Source organism: Oncorhynchus nerka, linkage group LG27 (genome assembly GCF_034236695.1).
Source record: "Oncorhynchus nerka isolate Pitt River linkage group LG27, Oner_Uvic_2.0, whole genome shotgun sequence".
NCBI lineage: Eukaryota > Metazoa > Chordata > Actinopteri > Salmoniformes > Salmonidae > Oncorhynchus > Oncorhynchus nerka.
In genome coordinates this window covers 71,224,846-71,246,504 of record NC_088422.1, presented here as the reverse complement: position 1 = coordinate 71,246,504, position 21,659 = coordinate 71,224,846, and the positions used below count along the sequence as shown (strand labels likewise).

The following is a 21,659-nucleotide window of genomic DNA, read 5'->3' as shown; positions in this document are numbered from 1 at the left end:
GGTGACCGTCTTCAGAAGTTGACCCTCCCCCAGGGTGGAAGTCACACAGTACAGTTTTCCATCACAAAAGACTGTCTTCTAGCTATTAGAAAAGCCATCGGCAACTTCCAGTGGCAGGGTAGGTGGTGTCTAAGGAAGGGGGGTTAACCAAGCAGATGTGCCAGAGACCATTTCATACAAAAACAGTCCACCATCACCATTGTGGGATATCATTCAGGATTTCTAATAGATGCTTGAATGGCAGGTGATCTGTGATGGTTTATGCAGACTTAGCGTTTGGGTTTGTTAAATCATGCGTAGCCTGATTGTGCTGCTCTGATGTTGCACCACCACCTCCATTTGTCTGCTACCAGCAGCAGTATGATAATTCCCTTCCAAATAAAAGCCTTTATTTTGAAGCCAGTAGTGACTCCATTCAGATTGGGAGGCTTTTGGAGATTTAGGAGATTGAATTTACTGTGCTGGTCCTTTGCCATCCCAGTATATAATCACTGTTGAGTATGAACAGATAAGAATGATGATCACTGGTTAAAGAAATCCCCATCATAAAACCATATTATAGATTTATCAAACCTAAATGGTGGGTTAGAATTTCTAAAGGTTATTTATTCCCCCCTGATGTGATGGATACATTCTAACAATTAAAAGCTATATATTACACTGGCCTTTCTCCTGGAGTCATTGTGATGTGTTAGCACATGACAGTTTAATGGGCAACTGAATCCCCTGCTCATTGTAAGATTGCCCTGGAGACTGGTTGCCATGCAAGGTGGATAGTTTACGGATGGGTGCTGGTGCAGGAGACGACTGAAAATGAAATGTTATCTTTGTGGCGATTGATCACAGGATGCATTTGGGTAGGTGGGCTCCTCTCTGTTCTCCGGCTCTGGCTGTAATTATGCTTATAAGTGGCACAATATGGAAATAATCTGCTGCAATGATGTGTCAGGGCATTAGACAATCTGATTGTGGGCCTAAATTGCCTGTGCTTATCAGAGGCTGGGATTGGAAGATGAGCCTGGTCTTCAATACAATTGAATTTCAGCAGTAATATCTGGGATTTACATGGAATTACCTAGTTTGGAGCGACCTTATTAAATCAAGCCTGAAAGATTATTCCTCACCAATCAAAGAGGTGGAACACACATGCAGGGACGTTATACAATTATGCATTACAACTATACACGCAGCATTTCCAAGGGAACCCTCTGGTTGTACAGTACTACGTGACCCATTTTTGTTTGATCTCACCATTGGAGTTTTACAACCGAGCCATGGTCATCTAAATGGATTATCTTAATCCAAATCTCAATGTAGTTTCCTTCGACAAATATTTGGATGATGTAGACCCTTTGTTTAGATACCTCAGTGTATGTGGTTACTCAAGACATTTAAAAGAAGATGACATGTTTTGAAGGATTGGAAGCATAGGTTCAATGACTCACTGCCACATTTACTGAGCTGTATTTTTGGTATTCTATTTGGTATTGTATAAGAATGTACATTGTTCTGATTTGAGTGTTTATATTATTTAAGTGTGCCTTGCTTTACTGATAGTTCTGCAGGTGGAAAGGAACAATGGTCTTCCTTACTCACTGCTTTGTGTGCGTTCAGACCCATACAGTCCTTGGCTTCGACAGACCTGACTCACAATGACCAGGAAACCTCATTTGCAATGCTTTTGAACAACATCTAAATCAGCTTTAGTTTAGATAAGAAATCTTACCTCCTAAGACGTACTTAGTCAAAGAAAAGCCAGCAAGCCATTGTCCTGATTGTATTGTGTGTGAGTGTGTGCATGTTTTTGTCTTTGTATTTTATTTCATGGTTTGTAAATGGAACAGAGGAGACGGTTGGCTCAGACCTGACTCCATCATTCAAGCAAAGAGAAGTATGATATGTTGAAAGCAGCTTGGGGTTATTTGAGGTCAGCTATTGTGTATGATAATGAACATGTTACAGTTGTTAGTGCCCAACAGATGGCTGGCAATGACTGTTTATTTGACATTATATTTTAATGACAGTTACCAACAGAATATGCTGCATGACTTGAATAATGGAGGCTCATTCTAGAGGTCATCTTTGGTTCATTGGGGCTTTGTCTTTGTACAGCTTGGGAATAGTAGAATAACAAATGAGTAGTAAACTGTGTTGTACATATAAATTCAATGAAGCTATTCGTATGTAGCTACATGTATGGGAACAGGAGTACCCAATGTCTTTCAGGAATCAGATATGAATCTATAGAAATAGATGATGATCAGAATTACCCCCTTTTGCCTAATGTGATGGCCTTATTGTCTGTCCCTCACGAGTAAAGCCTGTGGGTTGGAGGGTGAGGAATGTGGATTAGGATGAGGAGAAGGGCAGGGTGTCGTTACTACTTCCGGGTTGGAGCGAGCGGTCGCATTCGCACTTCGATCCGCTTCGGTCCGCAGGTAGTATACATTTCATTACATTTCACTATAGCACAATGGTTTGATTTGTCTAATCTTAGCAATTTCTTCTTAGCTAGCTACATAGCCGTCTTTGTATCAAAGATAATTGCGTAATTATCGTATTTCGTCGTCCTAACGTAGTCTACACTGCTATCTGCCCAGCAGCTAGCCAGCTAGCCAGCTAGCTAACGTCCACCGTCTACCAGCACTGTAAAAACTATTACACTCAACTGAACGACTTGATTAGTGTAGTGTTAGCTAGCTACATAGTTGTCTTTGCTGTCTTCGTATCCAAGATAATTGTGTAGTTTAGAGTGTGTAGTCTTAGAGTGATTATCTTAATTTACCGAGGTTAGCTAGCCAGCTATTTGTCGTCCTTAACGTAGGAGACACTGCTAGCTAGCCAACAGCTAGCCAACGTCTACCGAATAGAACTTCCTCACTCAACAACCCGGTCGCATTCCGCTTCGCTCCACAGGTAGTATCACATTTTCATTTCATTTCATTACAGTACAACGGTTTGATTTGTTTGATCGTAGCTAGCTACATAGCTAGCTACATAGCCGTCTTTGTATCAAAGATAATGGTGTAGTCTAGAGCGATTTTCTAGGTTAGCTAGCCAGCTATTGTCGTTCTTTTAACGCAACGTAACGTAATCAACACTGCTAGCTGGCCAGCTAGCCCCGAATAGCAGCACTGTAGAAACTATCACACTAAACGGAACGACTTGATTAGTGTAGTGTCAACAACGCAGCCACTGCCAGCTAGCCTACAAAGTCAACAACGCAGCCACTGCCAGCTAGCCTACTTCAGCAGTACTGTATCATTTTAATCATTTTAGTCAAAAAGATTCTTGCTACGTAAGCTTAACTTTCTGAACATTCGAGACGTGTAGTCCACTTGTCATTCCAACCTCCTTTGCATTAGCGTAGCCTCTTCTGTAGCCTGTCAACTATGTGTCTGTCTATCCCTGTTCTCTCCTCTCTGCACAGACCATACAAACGCTCCACACCGCGTGGCCGCGCCACCCTAATCTGGTGGTCCCAGCGCACGACCCACGTGGAGTTCCAGGTCTCCGGTAGCCTCTGGAACTGCCGATCTGCGGCCAACAAGGCAGAGTTCATCTCAGCCTATGCTTCCCTCCAGTCCCTCGACTTCTTGGCACTGACGGAAACATGGATCACCACAGATAACACTGCTACTCCTACTGCTCTCTCTTCGTCCGCCCACGTGTTCTCGCACACCCCGAGAGCTCCTGGTCAGCGGGGGTGGTGGCACCGGGATCCTCATCTCTCCCAAGTGGTCATTCTCTCTTTCTCCCCTTACCCATCTGTCTATCGCCTCCTTTGAATTCCATGCTGTCACAGTTACCAGCCCTTTCAAGCTTAACATCCTTATCATTTATCGCCCTCCAGGTTCCCTCGGAGAGTTCATCAATGAGCTTGATGCCTTGATAAGCTCCTTTCCTGAGGACGGCTCACCTCTCACAGTTCTGGGCGACTTTAACCTCCCCACGTCTACCTTTGACTCATTCCTCTCTGCCTCCTTCTTTCCACTCCTCTCCTCTTTGACCTCACCCTCTCACCTTCCCCCTACTCACAAGGCAGGCAATACGCTCGACCTCATCTTTACTAGATGCTGTTCTTCCACTAACCTCATTGCAACTCCCCTCCAAGTCTCCGACCACTACCTTGTATCCTTTTCCCTCTCGCTCTCATCCAACACTTCCCACACTGCCCCTACTCGGATGGTATCGCGCCGTCCCAACCTTCGCTCTCTCTCCCCCGCTACTCTCTCCTCTTCCATCCTATCATCTCTTCCCTCTGCTCAAACCTTCTCCAACCTATCTCCCGATTCTGCCTCCTCAACCCTCCTCTCCTCCCTTTCTGCATCCTTTGACTCTCTATGTCCCCTATCCTCCAGGCCGGCTCGGTCCTCCCCTCCCGCTCCGTGGCTCGACGACTCATTGCGAGCTCACAGAACAGGGCTCCGGGCAGCCGAGTGGAAATGGAGGAAAACTCGCCTCCCTGCGGACCTGGCATCCTTTCACTCCCTCCTCTCTACATTTTCCTCTTCTGTCTCTGCTGCTAAAGCCACTTTCTACCACTCTAAATTCCAAGCATCTGACTCTAACCCTAGGAAGCTCTTTGCCACCTTCTCCTCCCTCCTGAATCCTCCTCCCCTCCCCCTCCTCCCTCTCTGCAGATGACTTCGTCAACCATTTTGAAAAGAAGGTCGACGACATCCGATCCTCGTTTGCTAAGTCAAACGACACCGCTGGTTCTGCTCACACTGCCCTACCCTGTGCTCTGACCTTTTTCTCCCCTCTCTCCAGATGAAATCTCGCGTCTTGTGACGGCCGGCCGCCCAACAACCTGCCCGCTTGACCCTATCCCCTCCTCTCTTCTCCAGACCATTTCCGGAGACCTTCTCCCTTACCTCACCTCGCTCATCAACTCATCCCTGACCGCTGGCTACGTCCCTTCCGTCTTCAAGAGAGCGAGAGTTGCACCCCTTCTGAAAAAACCTACACTCGATCCCTCCGATGTCAACAACTACAGACCAGTATCCCTTCTTTCTTTTCTCTCCAAAACTCTTGAACGTGCCGTCCTTGGCCAGCTCTCCCGCTATCTCTCTCAGAATGACCTTCTTGATCCAAATCAGTCAGGTTTCAAGACTAGTCATTCAACTGAGACTGCTCTTCTCTGTATCACGGAGGCGCTCCGCACTGCTAAAGCTAACTCTCTCTCCTCTGCTCTCATCCTTCTAGACCTATCGGCTGCCTTCGATACTGTGAACCATCAGATCCTCCTCTCCACCCTCTCCGAGTTGGGCATCTCCGGCGCGGCCCACGCTTGGATTGCGTCCTACCTGACAGGTCGCTCCTACCAGGTGGCGTGGCGAGAATCTGTCTCCTCACCACGCGCTCTCACCACTGGCGTCCCCAGGGCTCTGTTCTAGGCCCTCTCCTATTCTCGCTATACACCAAGTCACTTGGCTCTGTCATAACCTCACATGGTCTCTCCTATCATTGCTATGCAGACGACACACAATTAATCTTCTCCTTTCCCCTTCTGATGACCAGGTGGCGAATCGCATCTCTGCATGTCTGGCAGACATATCAGTGTGGATGACGGATCACCACCTCAAGCTGAACCTCGGCAAGACGGAGCTGCTCTTCCTCCCGGGGAAGGACTGCCCGTTCCATGATCTCGCCATCACGGTTGACAACTCCATTGTGTCCTCCTCCCAGAGCGCTAAGAACCTTGGCGTGATCCTGGACAACACCCTGTCGTTCTCAACTAACATCAAGGCGGTGGCCCGTTCCTGTAGGTTCATGCTCTACAACATCCGCAGAGTACGACCCTGCCTCACACAGGAAGCGGCGCAGGTCCTAATCCAGGCACTTGTCATCTCCCGTCTGGATTACTGCAACTCGCTGTTGGCTGGGCTCCCTGCCTGTGCCATTAAACCCCTACAACTCATCCAGAACGCCGCAGCCCGTCTGGTGTTCAACCTTCCCAAGTTCTCTCACGTCACCCCGCTCCTCCGCTCCCTCCACTGGCTTCCAGTTGAAGCTCGCATCCGCTACAAGACCATGGTGCTTGTCTACGGAGCTGTGAGGGGTACGGCACCTCAGTACCTCCAGGCTCTGATCAGGCCCTACACCCAAACAAGGGCACTGCGTTCATCCACCTCTGGCCTGCTCGCCTCCCTACCACTGAGGAAGTACAGTTCCCGCTCAGCCCAGTCAAAACTGTTCGCTGCTCTGGCCCCCCAATGGTGGAACAAACTCCCTCACGACGCCAGGACAGCGGAGTCAATCACCACCTTCCGGAGACACCTGAAACCCCACCTCTTTAAGGAATACCTAGGATAGGATAAAGTAATCCTTCTCACCCCCCTTAAAAGATTTAGATGCACTATTGTAAAGTGGCTGTTCCACTGGATGTCATAAGGTGAACGCACCAAGTTGTAAGTCGCTCTGGATAAGAGCGTCTGCTAAATGACTTAAATGTAAATGTAATGTTAAATGTGTGAGCTCTCTGTGATGGCACCAGCAGCCTCTCTTGGGGCTAGCATAGTGCCTGTGTCAGAGCGGGTCAGGCGGTCAGCCCCCCCCCTCCAATCCTCTTACTGCCCGACGACACATTCTCCTCAGCACGCTACACTATCCATACATGCAGTAGTGCAGTATCAGCTCACTGTCTCACTCAGAAGGCCATGTAGATCCCTCTGACTCAATCACTGACTGTGTAGCTGACGAGGTGGTGAGCAACACGGACATGCTGCTCATTGTGTTTCCATGTTTGTATGTATGCAAATGCTGCTCCTTGACAAAATCCAGTAAACAGTAAATAATGGTAAGCGGCAGACAAAGTGGGAAAGGATGGAGTGAGTATTATAATGGAACGACTCAATCCCATCCAGTGTTACAAATGCAATATTCTTAGTATTTATAACTCCCACTGAGGATCTAGATGTATTAAATAAGTATACCTCTGCTTCCTTTCCCCTCCTATTCTTCTGTTCACTCTACATTCCATGTACGGAATCCTAGAACAAGTTCTAGAAGCTCTAAGGTAAAAGATGATTATGGCCTATGTCCAGCCCCCCTTGCCCTGTCTCTCTCCTGGCTGAGGATGTGTCCTGTATACCAGTGTTTCTCTGAGGGAGGAGTGGAGGGTGTTGCATAACGCTGACTGTGTGTAGTTGTTTGAGGCAATATTTAATAAGCACTAATCCAGCTTTAGATTAAATAGAAATATGCATGCAGATAGGGAATCCTGCCTCTTCAGCGGATGTTGTATTTACTGGTCAAACAGATTATGATCACAAAGAGAAATTGGTTTAGTCTTTTGTTGATATTCAAGACACAAACAGTAACAGTTGGCAAGGCAAAACACACTTGTTTTGGCTTTGGGTCATATAATATGTATCACTTGAAATATAGTCTCATAATTAAGCAGATTCAATTGTATTATTGGGATGGGAAAATCTTTCTGCTTTAATATGAATCTAAATCAGAAGAAAGATCTGGGCTTGTTACTGAGGTCTCTCATTTACAGTGCCTTCAGAAAGTAATTGAATTGTTTGGACATGATTTAGAAAGACTTCCTCAAGTCTTAAAAATAATTTTGTAACCTGTCTCCTCCCCTTCATGTACACTGATTGAAGTAGATTTAACAAGTGACATCAATAAGGGATCATAGCTTTCACCTGGATTCACCTGGTCAGTCTATGTCATGGAAAGAGCAGGTATTCCTAATGTGTTGTGCACTCGGTGTATCAAAGGAAGGGTATAAAACAATTTCTAGAGTGTTGAAAGTTTCGAAGAGCACAGTGGTCTCCATCATTGGGAATTTGACAAAATATGGAACTACCCAGACTCTGCCTAGAGCTGGCTGCCCGACCAAACCTTGGCCAGGGAGGTGACCAAGAACCCAATGACCACTCTGACAGAACTACAGAGTTTCTTCGCTGAGATGGGAGAACCTGCCTCAGTCTCTACAGGACTTCACTAATCTGGGCTTTATGGGACAGTGGCCAGACGGAAGCCACTCCTGAGAAAAATGACAAAACACCTGGAGTTTGCAAAAAAGACTCTGAGATCATAAAGGCAAAAGATTTGGGGGTCTGATGAGACAAACATTTTACTCTTTGGCCTGAATGCAAAGCACTATGTCTGGAGAAAACCACACACAGCTCATCACCCGTCTAACATCATCCCTACCTTGAAGCATGGTGGTGGCAGTCCCCACCTGAGACTGGTAAGGATAGAGAGAACAATGAATGGAGGCAAATACAGGCAAATCCTTGATGAGAACGTGCTTCAGAGTGAAAATGACCTTAGACTGGTGAAGATTTACATCAAATCAAATCAAATTGTATTTGTCACATACACATGGTTAGCAGATGTTAATGCGAGTGTAGCGAAATGCTTGTGCTTCTAGTTCCGACAATGCAGTAATAACCAACAAGTAATCTAGCTAACAATTCCAAAACTACTACCTTATAGACACAAGTGTAAGGGGATAAAGAATATGTACATAAAGATATATGAATGAGTGATGGTACAGAGCGGCATAGGCAAGATACAGTAGATGGTATTGAGTACAGTATATACATATGAGATGAGTATGTAAACAAAGTGCCATAGTTAAAGTGGCTAGTGATACATGTATTACATAAAGATGCAGTAGATGATATAGAGTACAGTATATACATATACATATGAGATGAATAATGTAGGGTATGTAAACATTATATTAGGTAGCATTGTTTAAAGTGGCTAGTGATATATTTTACATCATTTCCCATCAATTCCCATTATTAAAGTGGCTGGAGTTGAGTCAGTGTGTTGGCAGCAGCCACTCAATGTTAGTGATGGCTGTTTAACAGTCTGATGGCCTTGAGATAGAAGCTGGTTTTCAGTCTCTCGGTCCCAGCTTTGATGCACCTGTACTGACCTCGCCTTCTGGATGATAGCGGGGTGAACAGGCAGTGGCTCGGGTGGTTGTTGTCCTTGATGATCTTTATGGCCTTCCTGTGACATCGGGTGGTGTAGGTGTCCTGGAGGGCAGGTAGTTTGCCCCCGGTGATGCGTTGTGCAGACCTCACTACCCTCTGGAGAGCCTTACGGTTGTGGGCGGAGCAGTTGCCGTACCAGGCGGTGATACAGCCCGACAGGATGCTCTCGATTGTGCATCTGTAGAAGTTTGTGAGTGCTTTTGGTGACAAGCCGAATTTCTTCAGCCTCCTGAGGTTGAAGAGGCGCTGCTGCGCCTTCTTCACGATGCTGTCTGCGTGGGTGGACCAATTCAGTTTGTCTGTGATGTGTACGCCGAGGAACTTAAAACTTACTACCCTCTCCACTACTGTTCCATCGATGTGGATAGGGGGGTGTTCCCTCTGCTGTTTCCTGAAGTCCACAATCATTTCCTTAGTTTTGTTGACGTTGAGTGTGAGGTTATTTTCCTGACACCACACTCCGAGGGCCCTCACCTCCTCCCTGTAGGCCGTCTCGTCGTTGTTGGTAATCAAGCCTACCACTGTTGTGTCGTCCGCAAACTTGATGATTGAGTTGGAGGCGTGCGTGGCCACGCAGTCGTGGGTGAACAGGGAGTACAGGAGAGGGCTCAGAATGTACCCTTGTGGGGCCCCAGTGTTGAGGATCAGCGGGGTGGAAATGTTGTTGCCTACCCTCACCACCTGGGGGCGGCCCGTCAGGAAGTCCAGTACCCAGTTGCACAAGGCGGGGTCGAGACCCAGGGTCTCGAGCTTGATGACGAGCTTGGAGGGCACTATGGTGTTAAATGCCGAGCTGTAGTCGATGAACAGCATTCTCACATAGGTATTCCTCTTGTCCAGATGGGTTAGGGCAGTGTGCAGTGTGGTTGAGATTGCATCGTCTGTGGACCTATTTGGGCGGTAAGCAAATTGGAGTGGGTCTAGGGTGTCAGGTAGGGTGGAGGTGATATGGTCCTTGACTAGTCTCTCAAAGCACTTTATGATGACGGAAGTGAGTGCTACGGGGCGGTAGTCGTTTAGCTCAGTTACCTTAGCTTTCTTGGGAACAGGAACAATGGTGGCCCTCTTGAAGCATGTGGGAACAACAGACTGGGATAGAGATTGATTGAATATGTCCGTAAACACACCAGCCAGCTGGTCTGCGCATGCTCTGAGGGCGCGGCTGGGGATGCCGTCTGGGCCTGCAGCCTTGCGAGGGTTGACACGTTTAAATGTTTTCCTCACGCCGGCTGCAGTGAAGGAGAGTCCGCATGTTTTAGTTGCGGGCCGTGTCAGTGGCACTGTATTGTCCTCAAAGCGGGCAAAAAAGTTATTTAGTCTGCCTGGGAGCAAGACATCCTGGTCCGTGATGGGGCTGGTTTTCTTTTTGTAATCCGTGATTGACTGTAGACCCTGCCACATACCTCTTGTGTCTGAGCCGTTGAATTGAGATTCTACTTTGTCTCTATACTGACGCTTAGCTTGTTTGATTGCCTTGCGGAGGGAATAGTTACACTGTTTGTATTCGGTCATGTTTCCGGTCACCTTGCCCTGATTAAAAGCAGTGGTTCGGGCTTTCAGTTTCGCGCGAATGCTGCCATCAATCCACGGTGTCTGGTTTGGGAATGTTTTAATCGTTGCTATGGGAACGACATCTTCAACGCACGTTCTAATGAACTCGCACACTAAATCAGCGTATTCGTCAATGTTGTTGTCTGACGCAATACGAAACATATCCCAATCCACGTGATGGAAGCAGTCTTGGAGTGTGGAATCACATTGGTCGGACCAGCGTTGAACAGACCTCAGCGCGGGAGCTTCTTGTTTTAGTTTCTGTCTGTAGGCAGGGATCAACAAAATGGAGTCATGGTCAGCTTTTCCGAAAGGAGGGCGGGGCAGGGCCTTATATGCGTCGCGGAAGTTAGAATAGCAGTGATCCAAGGTTTTTCCAGCCCTGGTTGCGCAATCGATATGCTGATAAAATTTAGGGAGTCTTGTTTTCAGATTAGCCTTGTTAAAATCCCCAGCTACAATGAATGCAGCCTCCGGATAAATGGATTCCAGTTTGCAAAGAGTCAAATAAAGTTCGTTCAGAGCCATCGATGTGTCTGCTTGGGGGGGAATATATACGGCTGTGATTATAATCGAAGAGAATTCCCTTGGTAGATAATGCGGTGGAGCATTTGATTGTGAGGAATTCTAAATCAGGTGAACAGAAGGACTTGAGTACCTGTATGTTGTTATGATCACACCACGTCACGTTAACCATGAAGCATACGCCCCCGCCCCTCTTCTTACCAGAAAGATGTTTGTTTCTGTCTGCGCGATGCATGGAGAAACCAGTTGGCTGCACCGACTCCGATAGCATCTCTCCAGTGAGCCATGTTTCCGTGAAGCAAAGAACGTTACAGTCTCTGATGTCCCTCTGGAATGCTACCCTTGCTCGGATTTCATCAACCTTGTTGTCAAGAGACTGGACATTGGCGAGAAGAATGCTAGGGAGTGGTGCACGATGTGCCCGTCTCCGGAGTCTGACCAGAAGACCGCTCCGTTTCCCCCTTTTACGAAGTCGTTTTTTTGGGTCGCAGGCTGGGATCCATTCCGTTGTCCTGGGTGAAAGGCAGAACACAATATCCGCTTCGCGAAAGTCATATTCTTGTTCGTACTGATGGTGAGTTGACGCTGCTCTTATGTTCAGTAGTTCTTCTCGACTGTATGTAATGAAACCTAAGATGACCTGGGGTACCAATGTAAGAAATAACACGTAAAAAAATTAAAAACTGCATAGTTTCTTAGGAACGCGAAGCGAGGCGGCCATCTCTGTCGGCGCCGGAAGTCACATAACATTCCTACAGGACAATGACACCAAGCATACAGCCAGAGCAACGCTGGAATGGCTTCAGAACAAGAACGTGAAAGAACTGGAGTAGCCCAGCTGAAGCCCAGACTTGAATAACCTTGATAATCTGTGAAAAGAATTGAAGATTGTTGTTCCCTGCCACTCCCCTTCCAACTTTAACAGTGCTTGAGAAAATCTGCAAGGAAGAATGGGAGAAAATGCCCAAATACAGATGTTCAAAGCTGATAGAGACATACCCAAGACGACTCATAACGCTGTAATTGCAGCCAAAGGTGCTTCTACAAAGTATTGACTTTATTTCATTTTCAATAAAGTTGCAAAAATGTCCAAAAAACATGTTTTCACATTGACATTATGGGTTATTGTGTGTAGATGGGTAAGACAAATTATCAATTTAATCCATTTTGAATTCAGGGTGTAACACAACAAAATGTGGAATAAGTCCAGGTGTATGAATACTTTCTGAAGCCACTGTAGCCCTGAGATTTCCCTGTAGTTTCACCATGCATTCTGGGTCAGCTTGTGGTCCACATCTCTGCATATGTGGATATACACTGAGAGTACAAAACATTAAGAACACCTGCACTTTCTATGACATAGACTGACCAGATGAATCCCGGTTAACACTATGAATCCTTATTGAATCATTATCAATTGTTAAATCCACTAAAATCAGTGTAGATGAAGGGGAGGAGACAGGTTAAATAATGATTTTAAAGCCTTGAGACAATTGAGATATGGATTGTGTATGTGTGTCATTCAAAGGGTGAATGGGAAAGACAAAAGATTTAAGTGCCTTTGAACAGTTTATGGTAGTAGGTGCCAGACGCACCGGTTTGTATCAAGAACTGCAACTCTGCTTGGTTTTTCACATTCAACAGTTTCCTGTGTGTATCAAGAATGGTCCACCACCCAAAGGACATCCAGCCAACTTGACACAACTGTGGGAAACATTGGAGTCAACATGGGCCAGCATCCCTGTGGAACGCTTTCGGCACTTTGTAGAGTCCATGCCCCGACAAATTGTGGCTGTTCTGAGGGCAAAAGGAGGTGGTGCAACTCAATAGTTGGAAGGTGTTCTTTATGTACATATGAGTGGTTCTATATCTTCAATATGTTCATTTAACAGCGGCACATGGAGAATTCTCCTGGCCCTGTAATGTTGTTTCATTTTTCAGAGTTGCCAGACCTATGGTGAACGATAGCTATACTTGTATCTGCTCCTGCATTGAGAGCATGAAAGGACTCATTGAGTTGTATTTCCTGAGAGCCCTATGCTGGTTAATTGGGATGACTATATGAGTACCAGACTTGGATCTTATTTCCTGCTGAGTTTCATCTCTTACTGTAGAATGGAGAGGAAACGTTTAACAGTCTGTTGCAATTTGAACAATTAGTACAGATGATAAGATATAAATAAACTAGCAGCAGTGTGATTACCATTTTTTTGTCAAGCCTTTTCTGTTGAGTAGAAGCACAGAGCCTATTCACCCACCTAGGTGAGGAGGAAAGGTGTTGAGGGTTACTGTACACTGCTTCAGGTGCCAGTTTAAATAAGTCCTCCACTGAATTCTCACTTATTTTGGCTTTGAGCTTCTTCATTCACCTTGGGTGAGTTCTATTCTATAAAAATTGGCGGGGGTTTGGTCTTTTTCTTCAGTTTGGCATAGACAAGGCACATATGTACCATTAAAAACAGAGGCTAGGAAGAGCAATTGACTTTCAGCCTGGCTCTCAGATGGCACTTGGAAATCACTGCTTAATTTCACAAGACAGGATTTATTCCGTGAGTCACGTTGATGGCTCTGTGTCAAAGAAGAAGAGAAAGAAGGGGAAATGTCCTACAAGGACATCCAGAAACATGAAACATCGTTGCTGTCTTTTGATCACTTTTCTCTTTTTTTGCAGCAAAAGAATCTGTTGCAACCTTCCTCTTGACAGTTGGAGTAGGTTTAGTGACCATTTGGAGTAGGTTTGGTGACCATTTGGAGTAGGTTTGGTGACCATTGTTTGCTGAGTATGTTGAAAGTGATTTAATGAGAGTTTGAGTATGAGAGTTAGTGTGTGTGTGTGTATAGAGTACGTATGTAGAGAATGTATGTATTCAGTACCAGTCAAAAGTTTGGACACACCTACTCATTCAAGGGATTTTCTTTTTACCAATTGTAGAATTGTCACGCCCTGACCATGGAGAGCCCTTGGTTCTCTATGGTATAGTAGGTCAGGGCGAGATTAGGGGGTGTTCTAGGTTTATTATTTCTATGTTGGTGCTCTTGGTATGGTTCCCAATTAGAGGCAGCTGAGGGTCGTTGTCTCTAATTGGGGATCATACTTAAGGGTTCCCTTTTTCCACCTGCTGTGTGGGATATTGTTTTGAGTTAGTGCATGTAGCACCTCTGTTACGGTTTCTTTTTGTTTTGATTAAATAAATATGTGGAACTTTAATCACGCTGCGCCTTGGTCCGTCTCTCCACACAACCGTGACAAGAATTAAAGTGAAGACATCAATATATGAAATAACACACATGGAATCATGTAGTAACGAAAAAATAGTTAAACAAATCAAAATAGATTCTTCAAAGTAGCCACCCTTTGCCTTGATGACAGCTTTGCTCACTCTTAGCATTCTTTCAACCAGCTTCATGAGGAATATATTTTGAACAGTCTTGAAGGAGTTCCCACATATGCTGAGCACTTGTTGGCTGCTTTTCCTTCACTCTGCGGTCCAACTAATTTCAATTCGGTTGAGGTCAGGTGATTGAGGAGGTCAGGTCATCTGATGCAGTGTAACAGTATAACTTTAGACCGTCCCCTCGCCCATACCCGGGCGCGAACCAGGGATCCTCTGCACACATCGACAACAGTCACCCACGAAGCATCGTTACCCATCGCTCCACAAAAGCCGCGGCCCTTGCAGAGCAAGGGGAACTACTACTTCAAGGTCTCAGAGCAAGTGAGCTAGCCGTTTCACATCCGTTACAGCAGCACTCCATCACTCTCCTTCTTGGTCAAATAGCCCTTACACATCCTGGAGGTGTGTTTCGGGTCTTTGTCCTGTGGATAAACAAATGATAGTCTCAGTAAGCTCAAACCAGATGGGATGGCGTATCGCTGCAGAATGTGTGCTTTGAATTCTAAATAAATCACAGAGAGTGTCACCAGCAAAGCCACCCACATCACACCTCCTCCTACATGCTTCACGGTGGGAACCATGAAGGACAGATTTCCACCGGTCTAATGTCCATTGCTCGTGTCTCTTGGTCCAAGCAAGTCTCTTCTTCTTATTGGTGTCCTTTAGTAGTGGTTTCTTTGCAGCAATTCGATCATGAAGGCCTGGTTAACGCAGTCTCCTCTGAACAGTTGATGTTGAGATGTGTCTGTTACTTGATCTCTGTGAAGCATTTATTTGGGCTGCAATTTCTGAGACTGGTATCTTATCCTCTGCAGCAGAAGTAACTCTGGGTCTTCCTTTCCTGTGGTGGTCCTCATGAGAGCCAGTTAGTTTCATCATAGCGCTTGATGGTTTTTGCGACTGCACTTGAAGAAACTTTAACATTTCTTGAATATTTTCCTGATTGACTGACCTTCATGTCTTAAAGTAATGATGGACTGTAATTTATCTTTGTTTATTTGAGCTGTTCTTGCCATAATATGGTCTTGGTCTTTTGCCAAATAGGGCTATCTTCTGTATACCACCCCTACCTTGTCACAACGCAACTGATTGGCTCAAACACATTCAGAATATATTAAATTCCACAAATTAACTTTTAGCAAGGCGTACCTGTTAATTGAAATGCATTCTAGGTTACTACCTCATTAAGGCGGTTGAGAGAATGCCAAAAGTGTGCAAAGCTGTCACCAAGGCACTGGGTGGCTACTTTGAAGAATCTCAAATATAAAATATATTTTGATTTGTTTAACACATTTTTGGTTACCACATGATCCCATATGAGTTATTTCATAGTTTTGGTGTCTTCACTATTATTCTACAATGTAGAAAGTAGTAAAAATAAAGAATGAGTAGGTGTGTTCAAACTTTTGACTGTATGTGTGTGTGTTCAGCCATGTGACTGTCTGTATTAATAACTCTGCTGAGCTGCTACAATACACCCTCACGTTCCTCCAGTGCACCTCATATGCTCTGTGTGTGTAGTACTATTAAAACAAATCTGATTAATATAACTAGCTCACCACACACATCCAGGCCTTCTGTCATTAGACTTGATTTGGTGGGCTATTGGTATTTCCAAGTTACATCATGTCTGCAGTGGCATGGGACTGTATTTAGCCTGAGTCACCCATGATGATCTCAGAGGTGTGTGTTGTGTTGCCTTCCAGTTGTTGAACACCATCCTAGCGATTACTGTGAAAATTCCCCTAACTAACCTGTTTAACCACTGCTCATATTTCCAGGCAGATTAAATCTACTAGGTGGCAGTTAATGGAGCAGGGGAGACTGTGGCCTGGGCCCCAGAGACAGACTGGAGGCCCCTAGATAGGGACAGACAGTCTCTGCCCTACTCTGTGGTCTGTGCTCCCACCAGCCCAGAGCCCAGGGCCCGTATCCACAAAGCGTCTCGAAGTAGGAGTGCTGATCTAGGATCAGATTAGCCTTTTAGATCATGATGAATAAGATTATATGAACATATCCTAGATCAGCATTCCTATTCTGAGATGCTTTGTTGATATGGGCCCAGCTCCTCTCTCTGCCTGTTCCTCTAGAAACAGTGGTTACTGGGTTTCCATCTGATACCACTGGGACCGTCACCAAGTACATTGGACTCCTAACCCTAATTGATCTGTAACAGATGAAAAAAAACAGATTTTTTTTTCATAGAAAGTGTTTTCTCTGTCGATTCATTTTTTTTCCTTCATATAATTCCCCGGAGGTAAGTGCTTTTTAGTTTTCAGGCCAGAATATGTGGAGACTAGGTTCCACAGTCTCCTTTATTGAAAATGTGAGGCCTTCTCCATAGCTACTCAACATAAAAAGCAGCCAGGCCTTGGACCAGTCTTAAAGTCTGTGTATATGCTCAGGAAAAGTCCAGACCGACATGCTTTCGCTGTTGATAGATGGACGAGAGGAGAGCAGTGAAGGCGGAGTTTAAATCACAATCTGTCCTTGAAGGCCAGCCAACCCCTGTTAGTGTGTCCAAGACCACTGTGACCACGTGTCCAAGTGCATCAGTGGTTTTCATACAACAATTTCAATGTGGATGAAAGTACACCTTTTTTAAAAGCAGCATTGCTCAGTATCCTTGGAACAGATGAATATCACACAGTTTAAATTGAACAGTGTCCAAGAATAGTTTATGCTGCTTGCCTTATCTGGGTAATTAAAGCTGTAATGCTTGCTGTCACCAGGAAAATAATTGTGGAGCCCATGCAGCACTCGTTTCTGAGATTTGCATCCTCATTGCCAGCCTGCAGAGTGTTCTGCAGTTAGCCCTCCTCTCTCTCCTCCTCTCTCTCCTCTCTTCTCCCTCTGCTTTCTGCTAAATGAATTCTCCGTGCACAGAAGAATTGTTCTCATCTGTTTTTCATCTCCTTTTTATGAAACGTAATGGGTTTCCAGGAAATGAAATGATGCAGTCGTTTAGTGACAATGCAAAGTGTTCAGAGCATTTTGTTGCCTAGGGTTATGTGCATAAGAGGGGCCATGACAGCGCCAAGATGTATTCTCCCTGCCTTTTGTACAGCGGGGGGAAAAATCAATCTCTCTCAGTGCCTCGGTAGTGTCTTTTTCTCCTTTTCCTTTTTAATTGTTCCTTAAGGCTTATCATGGAGAGCCAAATCCCACATGGCGCTAGCATCCCGAGCGTGTTTAACTGGTGCAGGTGTCGGTGTGCTCGCATTCTGTCCCGCGAGGGCCCCTCCCCCGACCCAGGCTGTGATTGCGTCCAGGTGCTGCTCAGGTGTTCACCCGGGTACTTCTGCATTGTGGGTCACAGGTGCTGCCAAGGTTGCTCCCTCTCCTCTCCTCCGTCTGTCACTCACTCGCTCCTGCCTGCACCCCCCTTCTCTCTGATTGCGCCCCCTCCTCTCTCTCTCTCTGTCGCTCTCTTCTCTATTTCTCCTGGTTACGCTCAAATTTGCCCAACCTCTGCAGCCTCCGCGGTAGAGGAGGAGGGGGCACTGGTATGCCTTTGGAGTGTGGAGACACACACACACGCACAGATGGTGAGCTGTACTCACAGGTGTGAGTCACAGTAGATCATTAAGGACTGTGAGTGATTGTGGTGGTTAGTCCTTTAACCATACTCACTGTTAGCTCAACTGAACTAGACATGGAATAGATGATATTATCCTTTTGTCTACTCCACTGGTTTGGTACCACACGAGGACAGAAGACTGGTTTGTAATGAATCCACTCTTGTGTGAAGGCACAAGGCCTTAGCACAGTGAGAGCACATTTCTGCAACCATTTCAAGCATATGTATTGCTACTTGTGATTTGTTTACTGGTACTAAACAATAGGTGAATACATTTTTTTGTGGGTTGTTTTTCTGGGAATCTTTGAATGTGTCTGGTGTTATGCTATGTGTCAGGCCAGCAGAGGAGGAGAAAGAAAGAGAGTGGAGAGGGAGGAGAGGGGAGGCACGGGGAGAGGAGGTGTGGTGCGCTGTAGTCTAGTGGATGTAGCCGGTCATTATGCAGAGCTGCAGGGTGCGCTTATCTGTTACTGTGCTCAGTGGAGCGTGAAGAGCTGAAGACGAGCTGAAAGGGCACAAATCCCTCTCCTCCATCCCACTCCCACACATCCCCCACGCCCCCTCCCCGCCCCACTCACCCCCTCCCGGTCCCTGCCCTCCTCAGGCCCTGGCGCCAGCGCTGAAAGTGAGGCATTGCCCAGCCCAGCTGCAGAGGGGGCTACCTGTCCAATAAGGAGGGCCAGGGGAGAGGTGAGGTGATGTAACAGGTCCCTGAGGGGCAGCTGCAGCAGCGGAGGGACGATGACAGTAATTACAGGTCCAGCCAATCAGTCCAGGAACATCTGGAAATATCATCCTCTTCCACTGCATGTAATATTGTATCATATTGTACAAGATAGTCACCTCAACTCCACTGATTCTGACAGCACAGCATACTGTACATCATAGTGAAATATTTCTGGTGTTGGTTTGACTGTGGATTATAAGCATTCAGTAAAACCAGCTCTTCTTTTCATTCCCGTTTCATGAAATATAAGGGCGTTTGATTGTTCAGTAATTCACATCCTGTCTTTTCCACAACTCCTCTACCTTGTGTCTGCGGTTTCCCTTGGTGACAAAGCCAACCCACTCCTGTAAAGCCCACCTAAAGTCAGGCAAGCCTATTTCCATAGAAATCTCTGTAATGCTAAATGACACATCAAAAAGCATAGCTCGGTGCGTTGCTCAAATGTGAGATACTACATCTACAGCAAGGAAGGATTTTCAGAATAGTGGAGGCAGTGTCTTACTAGGGTTTGACGACTGAATCATGAGCTGCCAGCATTTAGCCAATCCCTTTTATACACACATCTAAAGAATCTGCCTACAATCACTATTGGAAAGCATCCATACTTTTAGCAGAGATTAGGCATTCTCTCTCTCTCTCTCTCTCTCTCTCTCTCTCTTTCACTCTTTTCTTCATCTCGCTGTACTTTGTCCATGTCACACTCTCTTTTCTCAACCACATCCCTTTCCCTCCCTTAGCCCCCTTTGTTCGCTCCCCTCCCCCACCACGCCCCTCTTTATCCCTCATATCCTTTCTTTCTTTCTTTCCGTTTTTCTCTCTCTCTGTCCCCTTTCTCTCTCTTGTAGATTTACTCTCCCCTTACACGAGCTGGCAGCTGACGCCAATAAAAATGTTAGTGATTGTTAAATGAAAACACAAAGTTGAAGGGCAATGATTCATTAGGAAGGAATGCTGCCAGTGGAACAGCTCAAGTCTCCTGACTCCACTACTGCACTGAATCTCCATCACAGACACACTCTTGGCTACTGTACCTCCATATATCTGTTGGAATGTGTCCGTCCGTCTGCCGGTCTCTGGCATTGTGCTCTATCTTGTTCCCTGATGGAGAGTCTTGCCAGGCTCCATGTCCAGCCAGTTCAGTACCAGAGTTGTAACGCTGAAGTACTGCACTGAGGTCTCTGTGACTCAGTGTTGCGTGAGTTGAGGTAGTCTGAGGTTTCACATGTCCTTTTATTCCGCGAAAGGGCAAGGCTAGGCAGTTTTACACAAAGCATCAACAATGGCTTTTTTAGGTACAGCTTGGGATGGCTCTTCACTATTCAGGGAGACCAGCCTTGAGAACTATTTACTGAGGTGATCCTCCTTAAAGGGCCAATCCGGTGTTGCTACATACATTATATCCAAAATATTTACTCCAATATTTGTAAACAAAGTTACTGTAAACAAAACTGTACTGCTTCCCGGGTGGCGCAGTGGTTAAGGGCGCTGTACTGCAGCGCCAGCTGTGCCACCAGAGACTCTGGGTTTGCGCCCAGGCTCTGTCGTAACCTCCCGGCCGCGACCGGGAGGTCCGTGGGATGACGCACAATTGGCCTGGCGTCTTCCGGGTTAGGGAGGGTTTGGCCGGTAGGGAAATCCTTGTCTCATCGTGCACCAGCGACTCATGTGGCGGGCCGGGCGCAGTGCGCGCTAACCAAGGTTGCCAGGTGCACAGTGTTTCCTCCGACACATTGGTGCGGCTGGCTTCCGGGTTGGATGGCGCTGTGTTAAGAAGCAGTGCTGTCACCAGGTTGGGTTGTGTATCGGGGGACGCATGACATTCAACCTTCGTCTCTCCCGAGCCCATACAGGAGTTGTAGTGTTGAGATAGTAGCTACTAAACGATTGAATACCACGAAATTGGGGAGAAAAAGGGGTAAAATTCAAAAATAAAATGTAAAAAATAAAAATGAAGCTGTATTGCTTTAAAAAATGATTAAAACTATCATTTTGATCTCATGGCTAGTCAGTCCTTGCCTCCATAGTTCTGTCTATGAGAGTGGTTATATTTTTCAAGCCTCAGCTTGAACTGGCCCTCATAACAAGTGGTGATGTGGCCATTGTTTGAACTCCAGATTGGCCCTTTAAAGTTTGATGAGAAGCTATATTTCTACATGAGATACAATGCTGTAAAAAAGTATTTGCAACTTTCTAGTGTTCTCAACTTTAGCATATTTTTGATACTGAATGTTATCAGATCTTCAACAAAAACCTAATATTAGATGAAGGGAACCTGAGTGAATAAATAATACAACAATTACAAACTTATTTAATTTCTTTCATAAGCAAAATTATGCAACACCCAATGCCCCTGTGTGAAAAATGAATTGCCCCTTACACTCAACTGGTTGTGCCACTTTTAGCTGCAATGACTCCAGCCAAACGCTTCCTGTAGTTGTTGATCAGTCTCTCATGTTGCTGTGGGGGAATTTTGGCCGACTCTTCCACGCAGAACTGCTGTAACTCAGCAACATTTGTGGGGTTTCAAGCATGAACTGCTCGTTTCAAGTCCTGCCACAACATCTCAATTGGGACTAACTTGAAATTGGTTGCTTTTTAGCCATTTTCATGTAGACTTGATTGTGTGTTTTGGATCATTGTCTTGCTGCATGACCCAGCTGTGCTTCAGCTTCAGCACACAGACGGATTGCCTGACATTCTCCTGTAGAATTCTCTGATACAGAGCAGAATTCATGGTTCCTTCTATTAACGCAAGTCGTCCAGGTCCTGAGGCATCAAAGCATCCCAAACCATCACAATGCCACCATTTGTAGACTCAGGTTCAATTTATCTAATATTAGGTTTTGGTTGAAGATCTGATAACATTCAGTATCAAAAAATATGCAAAAATAAAGAAAATCAGAAAGGGGGCA

General features: G+C 45.7%; 1 protein-coding gene across 4 annotated transcripts in view; it reads left to right on the top strand.

Moving 5' to 3' along the window:
• Nucleotides 1-21,659, top strand: part of LOC115112278 (transcription factor 12-like) — a 107,143-nt gene that overhangs the window by 23,969 nt on the left and 61,515 nt on the right. The window lies entirely within an intron of this gene.